Genomic DNA, 18,946 nt, shown 5'->3' on the forward strand with positions numbered 1-18,946 from the left:
CGAGTGAGCGAGTGAGCGAGTGAGCGAGAGAGCGAGAGAGCGAGAGAGCGAGAGAGCGAGTGAGCGAGTGAGCGAGAGAGCGAGAGAGCGAGTGAGCGAGTGAGCGAGTGAGTGAGTGAGTGAGTGAGTGATTCCAGATATGTTGTTCCTTGAATGTTCTACTTCTTTCTAATTGACTGATATACATCGCATATCTTCGAGTTATTTCGTTCTTGCAGTCAGTACCGGATGTTTACCTTCAAATAAAATATTTCCATTTAGTTCTAATTTTTCACTACTGTCCGTAAATAGCCTATTCTTGCTCCTTTTGATCCTACATAATGACTAGGAATAAAAGCCAATTGACGTTACGGCGTGACGTAAGGAAAGTATAAGGCTTCAAACTGCAGAAACAATTCATCTCATTGTAAAAAAATCTCCGTGGTTTTAGTTTGTAAGCGAACTATACCGACCGAGCGACCGCCGCTTTTCAGCGAAGTTAGTGCCAAATTTAGCGGATAGAGGGTGTCGCTTGGTCAGCACAACGAATCCCCACTGCCGTTTATTTCGGTTCTCTAGACCGGAGCCGCTATTTCCTTGAAATAGCTCCTCAGTTGTCCTCATGAGGCTTAGTGGACCCCGTTCCAGACCCACTACTACTCAGAAAATCTGGTAGCGTCGGGAATCTAACCCGGACCTCTCAATCTCTAGCCAGGAACTCTGACCACTAGACCACATAGGCCGTCATTCTTCTCACTGAAGGTGTTGTAAGATAATCATCTGAGTTGAAAAGAAAAAAGACTTCACGCTGTGAAAAACTTTCCATTACGAAACAAGAGTAAAATGAACAACCTCGCTCTGTAGCATAGTTTTCCACATCTACTTGTTAACCCTGAAAACAGTTGTTTCGGAAGTTGAGCAGTATACTGCCATATTTTTTAGATGTTTTGGTAAGGTGGTTTTCACAGCAGGTAAACAGTGTTTCTAAAATCCTTCAAAGAAAATTTCCTCTGACAGAAGCTCCAGTTCACTTGTCCTCTTCTTCCGTTGAACATATATAGGAAATTACATTACAGTCTGGTGGAGCCGGCTAGGAACAAGGAATGAAACACGGGGGATAGAGAAAGAAGGCGTGTTAAGGAAGGCCGTGCAAAGGTGTAGATTTGATGGCAGAAAAAGGCAGGTCACCGCTACCACCGCCATCTGTTGGGCGTGTGCTAAACTTGGATTTACCGCCCTATCCGTAAATGTTTATTGCTCGAGAACATATATATATTTACAGCAGTCCTTACTGTGACACTGTCCAGATTTGTAGAAACGTAACAGAGAAAAGCTGAGTCAGTAATGCTTCTACTATAATTCAGGAGGTCGCGGGTTCGAATAAGCGCCAGGATTCTGACTACACGAACATGTATTTCATGAGATACCTCACTTCCTACAGATAAGTGTGCCGGGTTGTACTTTAAATTAGGCCACGACCAATTCCATTTATATGCATTTCAACAAATTTATTAAAAATCAAATTCGACAATATATAACCTGAGTTACCGGCAGCATGGTTCAGTGGACTACAGATATGATAATAAGAGCCTGGATAGCTCAGTCAGTATAGCGACTGGCTACAGGCTGGACGGCCGAGATGTCGGAGATCGAGTCCCGGTAGGGTCAAGAATTTACTCTTCTCCACGTCGTCCAAACCTCGTATCCAATGGGTACCGGGTGCTTTTTTCCCCAAGGCTAAAGCAGTAAGGGCGTGAAGCTGACCACTCATCTCCAACTAGTGCTGAGGTCAAAATGTGGATCTATACATCCACTCCCCCATACCTCTAAATGGTGTAGTATTTAATTACATAAACACAGGGACTTTTTCTTACCTACAAATAAGATTATGTACAGTTCAATGTTGGAGTGAATATGAAAAATGGGAAATAAATTAATGATTTAACCTTTAACAATGATTAATTATTAATGTTAATTATGTTACTTAACCAACATTTTGCCTCGTGAATACTTAGATGGGTGACGCCTTCAGATCACCCGTTGCTGATGTGATTTTTAGGTATTCCTGCGCCCTTAGAAGGGCCGACTGCACAATTTCCCCAATCCACTGTCCTTACTTAGACAAGGCACAAATCAGCACTCTATCCCACAATTCCCTGTTACTCTTCAAAACAAAATCACATATATATGTAACTCACAAACCTACACGCTTCGATCCTGAATGCACGAATGGTCGGGTTTCGGATAATTGGAAGGGGTTTATGAAGACCTTGGTAACAACTCTTCAACTTCTGATTGGAAATTGTGAAATTCTTCTTTTTATACCACTAAAAATCGAGCGTGGTTTTAGGTAGATGTTAAGTGTCTCCAGTGTTTTTAAAAATTGAGTCATATGTTATTAATTTATATTAAAAAACATAAATAAATCGGATAAGTTAGACAAATATGTATACATGTGGGCTCTCGGTAGCTTAGCCGGTTGAGGCACTACGCTACAAGCCGGAAGGTCATTGGATTTTTCAATTTGCCTAATTTTTCCAGCCACACTATGGCCCTGGAGTCGACTCAGTCTCTAACAGAAATGAGTACAGGGATATTCCTGTGGGATAAAGGGCGGCCGGAGCGTAAATCTGAAAACCTCGTCGCCATCTGCGAGCTAATTTTCTAGAAAATGTGGGAGCCTCGACGTCGCACAACCCTATGAGTCTTCACGGCCTGTTACAGGGATAGCTTTAATTTTATAGTTAATAGTAAGTAAATTACGAAATATCTTATTCATAATATTTCGTTGTAAATATTGCAGACGATGTCAACATTTAGGAATAATATACTGCTTCCATCTTCAGTGCAGGATATCCCTGAATATGAAGACACCTCGTTCCTTCGAAAAATTAGTAAAGATCTAGTAGACTATACGGTGTCAAGCCCATAATTCCCTAATCTTTGAACATACAGTAGTTTATTGATACACATATTCGTAAGTACGGATCAAGTTGGTCTAACAATGACTCTCTATGTCTGTATTCTGTAGGTGCCATTATATCTGAGGCTTTGGGTGAATTTCCTTGGGCCGTCCAGACAAATTCCGGGTTAGTATGTAATTTAGGCCACGGTCACTTCCTTTTAAATCCTCTTCAGTTCGTCATTCATCTGTTATCCCATCATCAGCAGCTGCGCAGTAAGGGATACTGAAAGCGTCATAAATTGTGTGAAAATAATCATACTTTTGCAATAATATGCTATTGTTGTTCTGCGGGATCTTGAACAATATAGTGTTAAAGTGTAACAAGCTCTAAGGGAGTACAGTACTAACTGAAATGAACAAAATATTCCTCTCAAACGTCCAGACATCAGTGCTTGCCGAGATATCGGCATGAAGTCTGCAACAGATATTCTGTGTGGTTCCCATTCATTTCAGCACAACTTCCAGCTCTTCGTAGAACAGAAAATTCCTGTTTTCACTCGAATCTCCTTATAGGCATTCTCTAGTCGTTGCTGTAATACCTCTAACGGGCCCATACACGCAGAAGCCTGGCTCGCGATTTCGACTCGGCTCGTGTTCCAATGAGCCAAACTCGTCTGAGTGTGGGTCGCAAAGTTGGGAGTCATCTCATGCGTTTGTGGTGATATTAATCCGAGCCCGGCTCCCTGGTCAAGCTCGCCGAGCCAGACTCGTACGTGTATGGCCCCTTTAAGTCATTGATCAGCGCTGAGTACACCAAAGTCTGTGTCCCGACAGAAAAAAATCGACAGGATTAATGTCATGGGGTCATGCAGGCCACTCGACTGAATCCCTGCGTCCAATCCACTGTTCACCAAGAATTCTAGATCAGGTGATGTCAGAAAATGGGGAGTACATTAGGTGGTTCCCCATCATGCATGAACCACGTGTGTTGTCACTGACGAAGAGCGACATGTTCCAAGTGGCGCTATGCCGCGCCATAGCTCAAGCGGTTAGTCGCTGGCTTCCCACGGCGACGACCCGGGTTCGATCCAGGGTCTGGTCAAGTGGGATTTGTGGTGGAGAAAGTGGCGCGTATTCTGCGAGTACTTCGGTTTCCCCTGCCAATCTTCATTTCACCAAATTCTCAATCATCATAATCATCCGGGGCAGGCTACAGTAGGCCAATCAGTGGCCGCCGTACCGAGTGGGCCCAGTTGGACTCCACCCCCCCCCCAAATAAGCGAATTAAAAAAAGAAAATTACAAGTGCACTGATATATCATTCACCGAAAGCTGATGGCACCCTGCACCCCTTAGTCTCTTGGGTTACCACCTAAAATACCAACGCAGACATTAACTGGCCCATATCTCAGCAGCCACTGGTGTCTGGACATATTTTGCGTGGGACATTGTGCTCGATATACTGAGTCCTGTTCTCCCTTAAAGTCTGTAGTAAAACGGGGGCACGCGGTAGCGTAGTTGGTTGAGGCACTATGCTAGAAGCCGGAAGGTCGCAGGTTTGAGTTCCGATGAGGTGGATTTTTTTTCAATTAACGTAGTCCTTCCAGCAGCACTATGGCCCTGGGGTCAGTACCAGAAATCTTCCTGGGCCGGCCTTAAGAGCCGGCCGCCCTTTACCCCCAGGAAGTTTCTTGGTACTCATTTCTGTTAGAGTCTGAGTCGAACCCAGGGCCATAGTGCGGCTGGAAGGGTTACGTAAATTGGAAAATCCAACACAATTTATAATTGAGCTCAGCCTTAGTGTCCCGTGTTCTCCATAACTTCCTTTCCTAAAAGATGGTCTCGAGTACACATCTCCTCATCCCAGAAGTTGCCGGGGACTTGAACCTGTGGCCGCCACTAAACACGGCCATTGTTGTAATTGAATTCTGTATCAAAGGAAATTCTGTGTAAGTGGAGAGTCGTGAGGCCTCTCGGCAGCTGTTTGACATGTCGTTATGGTGTCAACAAGCGGAAAAGTGGCTCAAGTACTATGCTGATCATTTGCGTCTACATCGCTTAATATCAAACCTGAACATGTTGGGATGACTCAACTCACTACGTGTAGCGTTTCCTAGTCTTGTAAAGTGAGTGAAAAGACTCCATCTCGCTAGTTTCTGACATACACGATACAGTGCATATTTCACTTGTATAAATAGATTTTTCTAATATATCGACGCTAGGTTTTCTGCGTAGTCACAATCCAATCATATTGAAGCGTGTAGAACCGTTGCTATATAACGACCGCAAGATGGCGGATACACCAGGGCCGTTTCTGGCCAACTTCTGGGTTAACACGTTCGCGAAGCAACAGAAATTAAAGCAACAGTTGAAGAGTTGTCTTCTATACGGTCCGTCCCGAAATGTAAGCAAGGGGCAAGGTCAGAGCTTAGTTGATTTCTGTACGGGAGTCTGTGAAGAGAGGACTTGAACACGTGAAGCTGAAGAATCTCCACTGTTAGAAGCCGTTGTCATGAAACGGTTATTAAAGATAAAGCAGGTTGGAAAAGGCTTAGCGTTTGCTGTGATGATTTGTGAATTGTGTAGATAAGCGATGACGCTGTCATTACTTGTAGTTCCGAGTGGTGTATACGTGGTCAATAAATATATTCATCAATCCAAACCCCGTCTGTAGTCACACACTTTAACCCGTGACAGTATAAATGAATATTGACGGAATACTAACTGCAGCTTTCATAATTTTTAGTAAAATTACGATAGCTAGCAAATTGGAATTCTCATAAGAGACATTCCAATTACAGGGAGTGGCGACCCTGCCTTGAAGGAAGCTTGAGGTCCCACTGGCCCTCAGGTTAGCATCTGGTAGGGGCCCTTCCCTGTGTTACATGGGGAGTTAACAGGACTCTTTGTTCATGGTTAGCAATCTGTTAAAAGGAGGGAAACACAGAATAAAAATTCTGGTCCTACAAGAAAAGGGGTTTAGCAACAGGCTGGCAAACCTGCTCAAGTAAAAAGATTTACTCATAATCTTCACGGATGATGCTTCATATTTCTCCGTAATTCGGGGTACCGTGTCCCTCTTTGGGTGCTCTAACAAAACTTACGGCGTGCAGTTTGTAACCTTCTCATTATTTCCGCTACATGGGGATCCGTTTGGGGTATTCGAAGGGGTAAAAGGTAAGTTTAGCCGGTCACGGTAGCCGAGCGGTCTAAGGCGTGCACTGTCTTCGATCGCTCGGAAGCCGGGATCGTGGGTTCGAATCCCACTCAGGGCATAGATGTTTAGTTTGTGTGTGTTTTTCTGTGTTTGTGTACAGATAGAGGCCTTGCGACGAGCTGATCACCCGCCCAAGGAGTCCTACCGAATGTCCAAGATCTAGAGAAACCAAAGTGAACGGAGAAGTTCATGGAGGTAGGCCTAGGCCCACTTGGGCTGTAGTGCCAAAGAAAAAAAAGGGTAAGTTTGTCCGCGCGTTCAACTAATTAAGCACTACACCATGAAGGCATATGGAAGAGTGGACTTATAGATCCATACTTTTTTGGCCTCGGCACTAACTGGAGTTGAATGGTCAGCTTCATGCCCCGGCCACTTTACCCCCGCAGAATGAGCCTCCGTTACCCACTGAATATGAGATTGGGTGAAACCCAGAGGCGGTCTGGCAGACGTAGAGAGCAGACAATTTTTGACTCGAACTCCGACCTATTCTAAGAGGTTAGAAACATATTTGTATAAAAACGTCTATTTGTGAGAAGTTATCTTTCTATCAGGATAATGAGATTGATTTATACACGATATTTGAGACTTAATATTACCATTTTAACTGTAATTATGTACAAAGAGTATATATGTTGCTAGGTAAGGAGGATTTACACTCTCGCTCTTCCAAAAACAAAAGCAAAAAACAAACTCCGTGGCCTGTAGTCTGCAAGCGAACTATACCGACCGAGCAACCGCCGCTTGTCGGCGAAGTTAGTGGCAACTTTTGCGGATAGAGGGTGTCGCGTGGTCAGCGCAACGAATCCCCACGGCCGATAACGAAATATCGTTCCCATTTCTCTTCTATAAACACGTCATAAGCTAGATGATATAAACAAGACATTGTTTCGTAGTATTTCTTGAAATCGCAACTTAAATACAAGCTCAAGAAGCAGAAAACAAGAGCAGAAATTTTATTTTTAGCACGCGGCCCCAATTTTATCAGGCCGCTAGAGTTCGGTTGTTAGTACAGTTACAGAGCGAACGTTTTGAAGCTCAAATCCTCGGAGGCATCTGCTTTGCGTCTTTTTTTTTTTCCAGTTGTAAGAGAGATACTTAATCTTAGGATCGGAGCAACGATAATCCTAGAGCACGAAACGAAGGTTTTAGAAGTGGCTAACTCTACCCCATCTGTTTGATCTCNCCCGCCCCACTCCCTCCTGCTGTTTCTAATGTTTCTAGAAGTCGCCAAGGAATGTCTCTTCAGCACTGGATCTTGAAGGTATGAAGTAGCCGTGTACTTAAACCAATGAAGAGAAAGGATTACACGTAGGAGCTAACTCTTAATTCCTGAAGATTTATTATTCTTTGACCTGAATGTCTATTAATGGTCTCGAGTTTAGAGGCATGTCCGCTTTTTACTTAATTGAAGATGGTGTAATCGACTGGAAACTGAACGGTAAAATGAACAGATCAAAAGGTCCATTAAAAGCTAGTTTTTCTACTGAGTGAAGGGGAAATTAGAAATAACAGTGAATCTTTTGCTTCTTTACGTGTCCTATTGCCCATCTGGAAATCAGATTCCATTCATAGGGTCTAATGACTTCGGTTTTTAAAAAGAAACAACTCTGATTTAAATACGATTTTTATCTTAAACATAAACATGTAGCAATTTATCTCGCTCACATTCCGATGTAAGATCGCGTACTCGATAAATATCGACAGTTGTTGCTCGTATTTTTGCCGCTGGAATATATTTACTGAGCCGTTACCTAACAGTGGAAAGAGATATACAATTTACCGAGTTTTTACCTAGCAACGATAAGAAGGATACGCATGCAGAGGGGTTTATGAAGTAAGCCATTAACTTCGGATTAGGGCTCATAAATATACAAATTTCATAAAGATTGGCTTAGGCATTTAAAAGTTAATAGTGGGGATTCACAGACATACAGACAGCATGAAGATCGCATAATCCTGATTTCATTTTTTAAATAAGGAAAGTAGGTTAGAAAACGAAAATAGGCTTATGCGATCGCATTGTCGGCCTAACTGCTGTCTGGGACCGGTAAAATGCAAATAAGGCATAACCTGATACACACGCCTGCATTGACCTATGTCTGTGTATGTCTTGTATAAATGTTATTCATTACAGTAAAGTGACAAGGCTTGTATCGTGTCTATAAAGTGCAAATGTCCTTACCTGGAAGCTGCGTGAATTGCGGCTACACTCGTGCTGAATTGTGGTGCAACAAATATGGGGCCTTCTCAGAAAGACCAATCACTTCTCTCGAGGAAAATGAGACTCCATTTCCAAACCTATAAATGGTCTTGAAACGCAGAAAATTCGGGTCATGTGTACCGACAGTGCCCGAAAACAACAACGGTTGTGCTGGCGAGGACCAGCAGCAATCTGCTGCTGTGGTGAGCTGCAATATGCTATAATTTCTCATATCCAGCGAATATCTTCTTTAAAAGCCTGGCAACATATTTATCTCTGCTATGTTTTTGAAATTAGTGACTTAGTCTGGTAGATCTATATTCTACAGCGCGTTTTCTTGATAGAAGACGGTAATATTTCATTCTCGTGCCGTTCGCCAGACAATGCGATCTTCAGTCACCTCGAATTCCTACATGAATTCCACTATTTGAAGGTTCAAAATCGTTTGTGCTATAGAGTCATTGGATATTGCGATTCGGGGGGCAGATGATCCGGTGACGTGTTGGCAGGTTTTTGAGAAAAATATATAATGCATTTCACCTTCCCCTTTTTCATCACTTGCAGCATCGCACATACGAGTGACAGTGTGGCGTGTGGCATTCAAATATGAACGCGAAAGTTAATAGAGAATGCTTGAATAAAACTAACCTTAAGACAGGTCAGGGAAAGAGACGCTTTTTGTCCGTCGATGTAATATCAAATATCGAAATATATCGTTAACACTTCGAAGCAGTAACAGTAATCTCCATTTTTTTTTATCCCAGTCGATAGTAATTATCTTGCAATGTCCCTTCCAGCCCATTCAGGGCCCTGGCCTCTTATTCGGTTCCGTAATCATTTTCCACAGAGGGTACGACGATTGCAAGGCCCCTACCTAAACACAGGATAACACAAACACAAAATATACGCACACACACAAACATATATGTCGTAAGTGGTATTCGAACCCACGATCCCAGCGTCCGAGCATGCGAAGACAGTACATGTCTTAGACCGATCGGCTACTGTGACCAGCGATAGTAAAATTACTTTCCCTTAGTAATATTATCTAGATTTCTTTAGGCCTATGTCACTCATGAAACTGAGCCCTTCTTGAGAACCTGCCAATTGTGCAGCTGCTCAGGAACTTCCCAGCATTTTATGGAAACCGAAGGTTCATTACCGTGTTCACAATAGCTCTCCATTGGTCCCTATCCTGAGCTAGATCAATCCAATCCGCGTCATTCCATCCTATCCCTCTAAGATCCATTTTATTATTGTCCACCCACCTACGTCTTGTTCTTCCTGATGGTCCCTTTCCTTCTGGCTTTCCCATCAATATCGTTTATGCATTCCTCTTCTCCCCTATTCATGCCACATGCCTTGCCCATCTCGTCATGCTTGACTTGATCATTCTAATTATACTTGGAGAAGGGTACAAGTTACGAAGCTCCTCATTATGCAGTTTTCTCCAACCTCTTGTCACTTCGTCCCTCTTCTATCCAAATATTCTCCTCAACACCCTGTTCTCAAACACCCTCAGTCTATGTCCCTCCCTTAATATCAGAGACAAAGTTTCACACCCATACAGAACCACAGACAAAATTATAGTTTTGTATATTCTACTTTAAGCCTAAGCATCTATTTTAATTTTTTTTTATTGCTAGTAGAGTGGGACTAAGTCCCTTGTACTGCGGCCACTTCTAGCCTATTGTATCAGACCCAGGTGATAGATGAGGGTGATTGTGGAGCAATTGGTGGAATGAAGATAGTCACGGGAAACCAAAGTACTCAGAGAAAACCTGCCCCAGCACCACTTTGTCCACCACAAATCCCACTTGACCAGACCCGGGATCGAACCCGGGCCGCCGCGGTGGGAAGCCAGCGACTAACCGCTTGAGCTATGGCGCGGCCTATCTATTTTAAATTACTGTCGCTACTGCGTCCCCTGCGTGTGAAAGAAATACTTTCCGCGTGAGGTTTGATGCCATCAGTTGTGTGACTGAAGGGTGCGCCTGTTGTCTGCTGGTATATTACGACATACATTGCTTGTCTATGTGTTTAATTATACCGACGTTTTGTAAATACGTAGTTTCACATCTGTAGGATCAGAGAAACGTCCAAGCAACAGCAGCCGGACAGTAGGTCGCCCTCAGAGTGACACCAGGTGCAAGAATGCACAGTTGTTTGTGTAGAACAGGATACTTTATACACAGCCGGTGTGATCCTGTCCCCTTGTCACTGAGATTACGTTTCAGGAGCAATGTTCAACCTCCCTACTCTTGTGTTGAACAAACGCAGCATACTAAAAAGTAGGAAGGTGTGAAATGGATAGAGATGGTGATATTGCTTCCCTGTGCCAGGTGTTTCCGTATTCCGTCACAAGAACATACATACATAGGTCATTCGTGACTGAATCAAGTGACACGGAATCGTTCCTGCTCCATTTAAAGTCACTTCCGACCCTTCTGGAAAATGTTAAAATTTATATCTGTGTTAGAATCGAAGCATGAGTATATTGGTATGTAACATAGTTCCGCCGGGCACAGTAGCTGAGAGGTCTAAGACATGCACTGTCTTCGCTCGCTCGGAAGCCGGGATCATGTGTTCGAATCCCACTCAAGGCATAGATGTTTAGTGTTTGTATGTATGCGTGTTTGTGTACAGGTAGAGGCCTTGCTACGAGCTGATCACCAGCCCAAGGAGCCCTACCGAATGTGTAAGATCTAGTAAACAAAAGTGAAATGGAGAGTTTCATGGAGGTAGACCAAGGCCCAAATTGGAGCTGTAACGCCAAAGGGGAAAACATGTAGCTCCAAATGTTCTTAATATCGATTCTAGGTTTTAAATGATTATATTTATGCCCCGACTGCTTTACTCCTGTGCCATTTGGATGGTGGCTGAAAGGAAGTATCACAGAGGTGATCTGGACCTGTCAGCGAAGAGAACGGTCGGTGTCCTTTCCGGAAATTAAACTAGCATCTTCCTTCGTATAGTATGTTTCTTTTGTCATACAAATAAACTTTTAATCTATTTGATTACTGCTTGATTTTATCTTCACAGGATATCTATATAAAATTAACTCAAATATCTCACGGCAACTGTCTAAAACGATACATAAATATTTAATGACGTATTTGTACAGATTCTATTACGACGAAACTCATCCAAATCCTTTCCAATTCATTAGCCACTATCATCTTAAAAACTATAAAGAAAACTCCATGGCCTGTAGTCCGCAAGCGAACTATACCGACCGAGCGACCGCCGCTTGTGGGCGAAGTTAGTGCCAACTTTAGCGGATAGAGGGTGTCGCGTGATCATCGCAACAGATCCTCACGGCCGTTAATCTCGGCTTTCTAGACCGGAGCCGCTATTTCTTTGAAATAGCTCCTCAGTTATCCTCACGAGGCTGAGTGAACCTGGTTTCAGACCCACTACTTCTCAGAAAATCTGGTAGCGCCGGTAATCAAGCCCATTCTGGACCTGTAGCCAGGAACTCTGACCACTAGACCACAGAGACAGTCGACTAGCCATTAAGGGAAACACAATTTAACGGTAATTTCAAAGCAGCGCCCAAGCGATACACTGACTTGACACAGAACATGTATGAACGGTAATCGAATATGTACTCGTATGTGCAGTACATAATAATGCATTTATTTGTTCAAATGAAAAGCAGTTAATTTGACAAGATCTAAATAGTTGTGTCGATGGTGCATTAATACAAACATTATGTTTCTGGACATTATCCATCGTCCTGTCTTTATCTGAAAACACAAAGTTTCGGACATTGGATTCTGTCTCCGTCTTCAGGTAAAACCTGCTCACTTTGGCCCACGTGCTCGCAAGAGCCCTCCATTGGTCCGTATTCTCAGCCAGATCAATCCAATTCATACCATCCCATCCTATCTCTCTAAGATGTAATCTCAGTGATTGAGATTAGTTCTTTCTAAGGGGCCCAACTGAGTACGTGTCTTCTTTTCTCACCTGAAGACGGAAACAGTTCCAGTTTCCTAAAATTCCGGACGATGTAAAAAGTCCGAAACCTCAGTAATACAGTGATATTCGTCGAGTTCCACAAGGGACTAGGAAGTACCGAACAATTTGGACGATTGTTAATTTCGCAAATAATAAACATTTCACAGACTTCACGAATAGCGGTTATTTGCTGTATATAATTTACGTGAGGTTATTAGAATACCGAACGTAAGGCGATTTTTTTTTCTAATATTGCTTCTTAGAAAATAAGGGTCATTTTATTTTCGATGGATAAGATGATTATAAGGAGTTATAATTTCTAATTTGTTTGTAAATACCTAGAATTACATTTAAGGCATAAAAGGTAAATAAATGTTGTACCTAACCTCAACGAATTAAACACTAAGCCATGAAGGTGTATGGGGGAGTGGATGTATAAATCCATATTTTCTTGATCTCGGCACTAGCTGGAGGTGAGTGGTCAGCTTCACGCCCTTGCCCCTTTACCCCGGGGAAAGAGCCCCCCGGTACCCATTGGATAGGAGGTTGGGTGGACCTCAGAGACGGTCTGGACGATTTGGAGAAGAGGAAATTCTTGACACTACCGGGACTCAAACTCCGAAACTCTGTCGTCCAGTCCGTGGCCAGTCTCTATACAGACTACGCTATCCCAGCTCTTATTTAAGGCATAATATTTTCAATTCATTTTTTTTAATTGTATAGTTTTTACTGTTTCATCTTTCTTATAAATCTGAGAACAGAATAGAAATATTCAAAGAACTGTTAAATTTTTTTAAAAATTTTCTGACATTTTCCATTGAACAAATACAATGTGGCCCTATATTCAAGCCTGTGCGGCAGTGTAATATTGAGATCAAAAAAGTCAAGTTATGTTGATGTGAACCTTATTCATTTTTCAGGACGTGATTCAGCTGGGAACGTACTAGTGGCAAAGGAATTTTCATCTCCATGGCAGCAGAGGTAGGTCCAAGATAATGCCACTAAATACATTTATTAAAAAAGATCATCACAGGGACTACGTGTGTTATGTAGCGTCAGCAAATTTATTCTTTCCAATAAATTATTATAGAGATATTCCACATCTTGAAAAAATCGACTGTGGCAAAGGCCTGCAAATTGTCTTTGTATGCGCTCAAATTTATTGAAGTCCGTAATTGTAATAGAGTTCGAGGCATGCCCCAGTTTAGATCTGACTAAAGCAAAATACAACATCGGGACACTGTCTATGGTGAAAATGAACGTATAATTTTACGAATTAATCTTGTTAATTTTATTGCATATGAAAAAAGAAAAAATTTAAATGTTGACGAAAATGAAGCTCACGATCAATATTTACATACAGATCCTGATCTGTTAGCACATTAAAGGGCTTCAAAATCTGATAATTTGAAATTTTGATTTTCCTGATGAAAGTAATAACAGTAATTTTATTGAAAGTAGGCTTTATAAAATTTTCCGAACACCTCCGTTAACACAATCAATACCTGCATGTAAAAGTAAACAATCGCTAGGTGAATTAATAACTCGATAGACTTTAAGGTCATTAGCCAAAAGAAGACAGTCGGAGTAATTAATTATGTCACGCAATTCATTAATAAAAATATTAAAAAGCGAAGGCCCTAAAACTGACCTTGAGGAACGCCTAACCGCACGACAGTGGCAACGTATTTATGTCAGAAAAACGTATGCAAGACTGCTTATTAGTTAAATAACTGAGAAACCATTTTGAATTCATGAGAAGCAACGCATGTGGAAGAGTGTCAAAGGAACTGCTAAAATAAAAATAGACGGAATTAATTTGACCTTGCGAACAGACTAAAGTGGTAACAAAATTAAAGGATGACGACTAAATTGATAACGGTAGATTTAGATATGATGAAACCATGCTGGTAGAAATTTAATTTATATTTTGAGATGCGATAAATTCAGAAACTATGGAAATATTTTTTGAATAGCTATGGGCGTATAATTTCCAACAGAGGAATTTTTTTAAACAGGGACAATTGTTGATTGTTTCCAAAAGTTAGGCTAAATTGTTCTGAGATAGACCAAGATTTAAAAAAACTGAGGATAGGTACAGAAATTTCAGAGAAAATTATATAACAAAATTCGGTATATTGATTTCAATGCTAGCATCCATTTTATAGCATTTTGAGTATAAGAGATTGATATAGGATATCAGATTAATATTTCATTTCATTAACAGATGAAAACGTTCCAGAGTAAGATCTGATATTAAGCGACTGACAGTGCTTTGCAAATGCTTCAACAATATCACGAGGTTTTCTTAGGACAACACTTTTCGATATCAAGATCTACTAAATCAGCATCCTTTTCCCTAAATTTTGTTACATACTTCAAAAATTCCTTAGAGTGGGACTTCAAATTTTGGACGAAGGAATTTAAGCTAGCGAATCCTGTCAGTCTTATAGTTTTTTTATAACTAATTTCCGATAAAAAAGAAAATGTATTCTAGAAATAGTCTTAAACTTCTTGTAACGTCCAGAAAACATAGCCTCTAGCGGTTATTCCCTGGCTTCCCACCGCGACGGACCGATTTCGATCCCGGGTCTGGTAAAGTGGGAATTTTGGTGGAGAAAGTGGCGATGGGGCAGGTTTTCTCCGAGTACTTCGGTTTCCCCTGCCAATCTTCATTCCACCATTTGCTCCACAATCACCCTCACCTATCATCTGGAGCTGGCACAATAGGCCAGATGTGGCCGCAGTACAAGGGACTTAGTCGTCCATAAAAAATAATTTCTCTTTTTAATATAAGCATTCAGTTTATGCTTTTATTGTGTGTAGTAGGAACAGCTAAATCTGTGGCTGGAAATGAAGCAACATCAACAGATGATTTGTTATAGAATGAAGGCCATATATAATTAGACAAGACAATGTAAAGCACTAAGTAATCCATGGCAGAAAATCTCTTATAGGAAGTATTAATAATGAAATTAGGCATCATCATCATCGTCATGAACAAAAACAATTAAATCACATGTCAAGAATAAAAGATACAAAAAATAAAAAATTAAGACTGCGCGCCAAATTTGTTGACGTGGAAAGAACTTAATGACTTAAGCAAGGACACTTGAAGTCTCATATGACATTTGGTAAATTAATTTCTATTTTAAGCTCGAAATTCAATCCTTTTCTAACTTATTCCTTATCGTACTTGAACAGGCTGTAACTGGAAAACCCTTGCTTCAGATCTTAAATGTTAACATCTGATTTCCGTGTATGTACTACAAGCTCAAATCTTCAATGTCACAGGTGTTCGGTTCATATCCTGCTATGCAGTCAGACGAATGACAAATGCAGTCATAATGTGTATTTTCAGGAAGAGAATGTCCCTGCTAAAGTGGCTTGAAATCCACGCATGTGAGCATATCGCCTTTTTGTCACTCTCAAGCTTGAGATTAGTGTTTAAGCATGAGTTGTGTGTAGTGGGAAATAAACTAAGTTGATTTTTCTTCCCTGAAGTTATTGAATTCAACTTTTATATTTGTGACTGAATTAACCGCTAGCAGAGAAAGCACTAATTTGTAGAGTTCTATATAAAGCCTTATAGTCACGGTGAAATTCAAATGATGTTTCACAGCAATATTGCGCCTCCTTTTTTAAGGTCCAAAAATAAGCCAAGAAAAAACCATCATGAAGCAGCAACATGTAATCCTACATAGCAATGTTTTCCCCCCTTTGAATGCTGAAATTTGACCGCCTCTGTGGTCTAGTGATTAGAGTTCTTGGCTACAGATCCAGAGGTCTGAGTTCGATTTTCGGCGCTAACAGATTTTCTGAGAAGTAGTGGGTCTGGAACGGGGTCCACCCAGCCTCGTGAGAGTAATTGAGGAGCTATTTCACGTAAATAGCGTCTCCGGTCTAGAAACACGAAATTAACGGCCGTGGTGATTCGTTGCTTTGACCATGAGAGACTCTCTATCCGCTAAATTTGGAACTAACATCGCCGACAAACAGCGGCCTCTCGGTCGGTATACATCGCTTGCGGGCTCAAGGCATGGAGTTCTTTTTTTTGTTTGGGTTTCAAGGAAACTGTTGTTTCAACTCCTAATTTAGTGCTCTGACAAAGACGTGTTACTAGCCTCAGCCAGGCTACAGCCATTTCGCAATTATAAAGTCTTTCACATTCTTATGTTGTAGAAAAAAAAAGAGTCTGGCCTTCAGAGCCTCCGTTTTTTCTAATAGACAGTCGTCTTAATAACTCCGGGCTAGGGTATTGTCCTCGGAACTTGCTGACCTCGAATAACACCCGGTGCTTTCTCCTTGTTTTCTGTTGTGTCATGTCCTTCATCGAAACAGCTGACGCATTTTGTTCCTTCCAGCCACACACCATTACATTTCAGTCACGAGTTCATTCTCGTTAAAAGCAAATGATAAAACATTTTGTTCATTACTTCGCCTGTTTAAGAATGAGACACGAGTTACATAGAATTATCGTTGAATTTGTAAGGTACAGTTGGGGCCGCGCCATAGCTTGAGCGGTTAGTCGCTGGCTTCCCACCGCGGCGGCCCGGGTTCGATCCCGCGTCTGGTCAAGTGAGATTTCTGGTGGACAAAATGGCGGTGGGGTGGGTTTTCTCCGAGTACTTCGGTTTCCCCTGCCAATCTTCATTCCACCAAATTCTCCATCATCATAATCACCTGGGGCAGGCTACAGTAGGCCGTTCAGTGGCCGCCGTGCCGAGTGGACCCAGTTGGACTACCCCCCCCCCAATAAGCGAATTTAAGAAGAGGTAAAGTTGCCCCCGTACTTAACTAAACACTACACCATGAAGACGTATAGGGGAATGGATGTATAGATCCACATTTTCTTGACCTCGGCACTAGTTTGAGGTGAGTGGTGAGCTTCATGCCCCTGCCGCTTTACTCCCGGGGAAATAGCACCTGGAGCACCCGGTATCCATTGGATAGGAAGTTGGGTGGGCCCCAGAGCCGGTCTGGACGACGTGGAAAAGAGAAAATTCTTGACACTACCAGGACTCGAATTCCAGCCCCTCTTTCGTCCAGCCCGTAACCAGTCGCTATAAGCTATCCCGGCTCCGTTGAATTTGTAGACATGCAAATAACGAACAAGTGCTGGAAGCACTACAAACCGTAATTCCATCTGTACATTAATCTAGATGAAGGTTAACAACCTGATTTTGTATCTTATATTTCAAGTCCTTACATTGGCGATTATGAAGATGTAACGCAGTACAGTTCGTCTACGTTAGGAAGAAAATGCTGCCTTCACTTTCAGGTTCAAAGTTACCCTAAGAAACAAAAAGCAAGATGGAATCAGAAAGCAAAGTCGGTAACATTCTATCAAACTCCTCGGTGTCACATCCCAGGATAAAATACCCCTCCTTTACTTTATATCCTTCCGCATAACACTCTACTGTGATCTACAGTGTCCTTGGACAGAGGTACGTTTTCAATTGTATCTTTCCAGATGCTTTATTTGAGCCGGGATAGCTTAGTCGGTATAGCGACGGTCTACGTTCGATTCACTTCACGGACAAGAGATTTTCTCTTCACAGCGTCCAGAATATCTCTGGGGGCATCCAGCCTCCTACTCCAAGAATACCGAGGGCCCTTTTTGAGAAGTAAAGCGGCCTGAGGCATGACGCTCAGCACTATCTCCATCTAGTGCCCATGAAAAGAATATTGGAGCTATACCTCCACTCCCACTAGGTTTTCATGACGTGGGGTTTAATTAAAGACTGGAACAACTTTAACTTTATTCGAAACATCATCATCTATAGTGCATAGATTCCCCGATAATGTGACATTTTCGTGCCTTAGCAATCCCTTTGCTCAGTAGACGCACATTTCCAGGAAGTTATCATTCACTGTAGCTCTCGATTGCGGAAATACCTGCATATTGTCAACTTGTCGAGCTTAGGAGAAAAAATATCATATCCTTGCTGTTGATATCTGTATATTGACAATCAGAACGCCTTTTTAGTAATGCCACTGTACTGATTTTGTTGTTTTTTGTTCCGAAGTCACAGTAGAAGCTTCTGTAGCGAGAATTTTGCTAACACATTTTAGCGAGCCAATTTGTAACCATCGAGTCATTGAAGCGAGGGACATAACAGAACACGAAACAGTTTATTCAGATATCAGAATCGTATTTTAAGCATACATTTCTGATTATTATTAAATGTAATAAAATTTACGCACTAATTCCTCGTGAATATGATCACACTTTTTTTTTTTCAAAAAAATACTGCTTTCAAATTAATTGAGATATATTGAGTCACTGGTGTATAATAAAGTGCTATACCATTGGTATAGGTTTACTGATACATATCATGTTAATCGTAGTAGTTCAGCTTTATTGAATTTTAAGTTCTCACTGTGGTGAGTATGAACAGTACTCTCTCCTAAGTTGCAAACCCGTGTACTTCAGAGGGATCTCACCTTACCTGTTTCTTCTGATCGATCCGTCCTTGGTTTATTCTTCAACCCTTAATATTATATTATATTAATATTGTTCCTCCGAAACGCTGGGCTTATTCATCAGTCTTCTATAACAGAAATATCTGCCTATTGGACATAATGACAAAACGGCAAAACAGCTAAAATTATCTCACGGCCGATCGGATGCACAACTTGCATATAAGAGAGTGTAACAATAATACAAACTGACAAAGTTCTAT

The sequence above is a fragment of the Cryptotermes secundus genome, unplaced genomic scaffold, assembly GCF_002891405.2.
Source record: "Cryptotermes secundus unplaced genomic scaffold, Csec_1.0 scaffold94, whole genome shotgun sequence".
In the NCBI taxonomy this organism is placed as follows: Eukaryota; Metazoa; Arthropoda; class Insecta; order Blattodea; family Kalotermitidae; genus Cryptotermes; species Cryptotermes secundus.